The following is a 5,544-nucleotide window of genomic DNA, read 5'->3' on the forward strand; positions in this document are numbered from 1 at the left end:
TGCCAAGAACCTACAACCAAGATTACTTTATCCAGCAAAGCTATCATTCAGAAGTGAAGGTCAGATAAAGAGCTTCACAGATAAGGAAAAGCTAAAGGAGTTCATCACCACCAAACCAGTATTATATGAAATGCTGAAAGGTATCCTTTAAGAAGAGGAAGAGGAAGAAAAAGGTAAAGATACAAATTATGAACAACAAATATGCATCTATCAACAAGTGAATCTAAGAATCAAGTGAATAAATAATCTGATGAACAGAATGAACTGGTGATTATAATAGAATCAGGGACATAGAAAGGGAATGGACTGACTATTCTTGTGGGGGGAAGGGGTGTGGGAGATGCGGGAAGATACTGGACAAAAATCGTGCACCTATGGATGAGGACAGTGGGTGGGGAGTGAGGGCAGGTGTGGGGCGGGAACTGGGAGGAGGGGAGTTTGGGGGGAAAAAGAGGAACAAATGTAATAATCTGAACAATAAAGATTTAATTAAAAAATATATATTGCTGGATGAATATGACACCTATGTTAAATATATGGAATATCAATAAAAAGTAACTTTATGTGTAGGAATAATGAACTCAAATTCTTCCTCAATTCATATCAAATTTTCCTATTATAACCCTTTCATATAAAATACTTATATATTTGAGATATAATTAATATTTCTTCCTACATATTATACAGGGCTTTAGATTACTGTTCTGTATTAACTTAGTCCTCTGTATTTATAATGAAGTGACCCCACAGCTATAGCACTGGTTTGCGGAGTAGCATTATCAATACAGGTCTATTTTTCTTTGAATCTCTGATGCCATTTTAAGAAAAATAATTCTAGGAGAATGATCTCTATTCCCCATCCCTATGGAGTAGGCTGAATAAATCCACTTTCACTCACTGTAGCTTTAAACTTTGTTTTAGCGGTTATTTTCCCCAAGAAAATGGAGAAATAAAGGTATCTGAGATTGGAAAAGTAAATGTATTCAGTGTCAATAATTTTATCCTGTTGTTGGACCATTTATTTCATTAATGGCTTGTCCCTACTTCTCCCATTTCAGACTCTCCACCAGCTGGTGATAAGTCTTTTAAACATTTTCATCAGATTTTCTTTCACTGAGATTTCTTGTCACTAAACTCCATATTTTTTGTCTCTTTCACTTTGCTACCTTGTTTCATTAACCTGCCCCTGAGTGAATGTGGTTAGAGGTTGACTAAAGAATACGCTAGATGAAGTTTGTAGGATTTCAGACATTGCCTCAAGGCCGTGGCTGTCATCTTCGCTCATTGTAAATGTAATGGAAACTTCTGCTGTTTCCTCAAAAAATGTAGCGTTTCATTTACACCTCAAAGCCATACATAAAAATCAACATCCCCCAGGTTGGTTAGAGCTGATGACAGCAAAGTTACATAAATTTTGTGATAAAATCACAGGTACTTGCTGTTGAAAACTGTAAAGTGTCTGGAGCCTCTTACATTTGGGAATATACATAGCTCTTTTTAATTCTAATTCATTTAAATGTAGAAACAGACTTTAGTTAAGCTGAACACTGTTTGGCCAACTTCCCTTTACATTCAAGAAAAATGCCTTCAAATTTTCTATTGAGTTATGAAAGAAGCATGGTTATTTTTTATAAACAAACAAACAAAACACTATGCCCCGGACTTTCTGTATCTAATTTTCTACTTTCTACATCAATGATCTTTACCAGCAATCTGCCTTTTCTTTTTTTTCTTTTTGCAGCAGGGGGAATTGGAGTGGGGTATGCAAAAGATTAATGTGCTTGTGCATAGTGCATGAGCATATGGCTACTTAAATATTTTTATATCCTGAAAATTGAAGCAAATAAAACATAATCATTCAATAAACTGAAATAATGATAAATTTCTTTAGTTACAGAGGAAAATGACCTTAGGTTCAATGAAGTTCAGTAAATGAAATATATTATTTTTCTAATCTTACTGACATTAAATCCCCATATTACATAATATTGCTACTCAAAGGGATGTGATTGATATTTCAAGAGTGTCAGAGGCCATTTTGAAGGCCTTTTTCATATGATAATAGAGGCATTTTGTATTCTGAGAATGCAAGTCATTACTATTCTCTTTGTTATGAATTTCTATAGCACTTTATTTCTGTGCATATTCTATTCTTAGACTCTGTGATACTCACAAGAGTTTTGTGACCTAGATAATGAAATGGCTAAATATTTTACTAAGACATACATGCAGGGAATTCACGGAGTTGTCCATTGAAAACTCAATCTCAGATAATTGAAAACCAAAACATATTTTATTTGCAAAATGGTCAGGAATGTTTGAGTTTCAGGGTGTGGCCCAAGCATGTAAGCTAATTGTTTTATTCAAATCTATTACATGGGCATTAACCATGCTTTTAATACATTTTTAAAAGGACATAAGAAAAAAGGACAGTTTGTGTCCTTAATTAACCAGCAACATCTAATCTAATAAAAGAGAAACATGCAAATTGACCGCACCTCTGCTATATCCAAGCCACGCCCACCAGCCAATCAGAGTGACTACATGCAAATTAACCCAACCAAGAGGGCAGCTGGCAGCCACAGAGCTGGAGCAAGCAGGAGCCTTGGTTGCCCCGGCGATGAAGGAAGGCAAGCTTCCCGCCTGCCCTGGTCAGCTGTGGCCTCTGCTCAAGGCAACAGTTTCAATTATAGAAGATAAATGAATCCCAGATACCTGCTTCTAGCCAGCCTCCACTGGGAGCTTGGGTGGCTGGAGGCTGTGGCCAGCCTGCAAACAGCCATCAGCCCCTCACCTAGGATGGCCACACCTTCATGGGGTGAGGGTCCCTGCTGGGGGTCTTGGCCAGCCTGCAAATAGCCATCAGTCCCTACCAAGGCTGGCCAGGCACCCCAGCAGGGACCCACACCCTGAGGGGCTGTGGCCAGTCTGAAAATGGCTCTCAGTCCCTCACCCAGGCTGGCCAGGCACCCCAGTGGGACCTCAACCCTGATTTGTGGCATCCTTCAGGGCAAACCAACTGGCCCCCACCCATCCGACTGCAGCTTAGGCCTGCTCTTCGCTGGCAAGTGGACATTCTCCAAGGGCTCCTGGGCTGCCAGAGGGATGTCTGACTGCCAGTTTAGGCCCAAATCCCCCAGGGAGAGGGCCTAAATCAGCAGGTGGACATCCCCCGAGGTTTCTCAGATTGCAAGAGGACACAGGCCGGGTTGAGGGACCCCCCCGAGTGCACAAATTTTTGTGCACTGGGCCTCTAGTTTTGAAAATAATGGAGAATGTTTCCACATGCTAATAATCAGGACACAATATATTTTTAAAAATATATAGTATTTGTGGAGCAGTAAAAACTGCCTACTACATTAACCCCTCAATGACTCTTGGCTCTAAATTTTTTAAGGGAAAGGCACATAATTTCTCTTCTGTAGCTGCTTCGTGCTAAAGAGGTATAAAGTTTTCCTTCATAGCCAGGAACCCTTGCTGTCTGCCACAGGGATGATGAGACCTGGGCAGAGAAAGAAACGGAAGTGGTGTCTAGAGTCAGTAAGGGGTAGAATTACCAGAGTACAAGTAGGATTTGTACTCTGGTGGAGACAAATTTTAAATCTCAATAATTCCAACTCAAAAAATTGTAAAAAAATGAAACATTAGTTTAGAGGGTGTAGCAAACTAGTTAAGAAAACACAATAATTCAGGATTCAGTTCAGTTCATAGGTGCAAAATAAAACCTTGAATATAATTAACTGAACTGGAGTCTAATGTCTACAATTGTACATTATAGATTATATTAAAATAATTTCTCTCCCTAAAATTATTCTTTTTTTAAATCAAAGAGCAAAATTAAGACCAATTAATTACCGCATTAAGTCTTAGGTCGCTGAAGGAGGAGGGATTACAAATTTATTCTATAATCTGCACACCAGGTGGCTGATCCTTGATGGTTCCAGCCCTCAGTGATGGGAGCCAGTGGCTTTTAAAAGGCTTTTGGTGGGATTTTTCTGGGCGGAGACTTCTTTATGCAGACCCGGAGGGGAGAGAATGGAATGTTGTCACAGCAAGTGAAATGTGGTCAAAGGGAATATTCATAGTGAAATGGCCCGGGGAAAAGGTATCAATTCAGTTATGTGATCAGACCTAACAAAGTCTAGCTTCAATTTGGCCTGAGTATTTGAATAAACACAAGAATAGCAGTTGACCATATAGGATCTTAAATCTGCTTTGATGGAATCTTATAAGGAGTCTCTAGATTGAACTTTAATTAGCCTCTCAGAGTGAAGGAGCCAAGATACATACTTGCTATCCATCTTTGCTTAAAATACCTATAGGTTTGGGTAAGTTATTCAAGTTTTCAAGGTCCCTAAAATGTCGCGAGGTTCCTTCTTTACTATCTCCCAAAAAATCAACCCTCTTACCTGAAAAGACTGATATACGGCAAACCATATAAATAAGAAAGATAGCAGGCCATTTTTCCTAGGGGCATTTATTGGCTTCCAAAGTCAATCTTAAGTCTTTAAAACTTTATGGTGTCATCCAGAAGTCTAGGCATATCCCTGAAACATGACAGTCTTGGTGAATAAAACCAGTTTCTAAATGTGTCCCATTATTTAAAAATACATATTTTTATTGGATTCATGAAAACATTTATCATGGAAATAATAATTCTTACTAAGACTTTTCATATTCTGGAGTGACAAGGTAGGGAGAAAAATATAAATGCTTTTATATTCCTCATAAAGGTATAATTTACCTAATCACTTTAAGAAAAAACAATGTTTTCTTATATCCAGAGCGCAAAAGAAAAATTATTGTTTAACAGAGTGAAAAAACAAAAACAAACTTTAACCTGTATTAACTTACTTTTGATATTTAAATTTATTTACTTAAATTCATTATTCAGCTTAAGCATATACTTTTCTCTCAAGATTTCTCTACACAAACCTTCTATACTTTTCTTAGTTTCTTTTAGTTTATCTCTTCTTACCCATTCAGAAATAACCAGATTTAGAACAACTCACTTTCTTCTTATTTTCTTAAAAAAATATCCCCATACTTTATACCTTCTATCACTAAACCACATAATTTTTGCCAATTCAATTAGAATTTTTAACTTTGTAAACCTCAATTTTGTATAACAACTGAAAAGTGAGCAACTAGCATTTTTTAGATTGAAAAATACATTTCATAACTTCTAGAAATATAGGCTCCTCCATTGGCAAACATATTCACACTTTTAAAATACATACTTCTAATAAAGTACAAGGTATTTATTAACAGCTCCAAACCTATTTTTCTAGCTTTTCTCTAATAGAAAGCCAAATGTTGGGTGAACTTAGGACTTGTCTAGCAATCAGTGTTTCAGTATTTCATAATATCTAGATATTCAGTAATTTTTAACAAAATTCACTAATTTAAAAAAGAACACCTGAAATAAATTAAATCAATCCACTCAAATGGCTAAGGTTTTTCCTTTTAATAAGATATACATCTCAGAAGCTTTCATTTTAAATATGGCCCAGATAAGAGTTCTTGAAGAAGATCAGGTATTTC

Source organism: Myotis davidii, unplaced genomic scaffold (genome assembly GCF_000327345.1).
Source record: "Myotis davidii unplaced genomic scaffold, ASM32734v1 scaffold249, whole genome shotgun sequence".
Lineage (NCBI taxonomy): Eukaryota > Metazoa > Chordata > Mammalia > Chiroptera > Vespertilionidae > Myotis > Myotis davidii.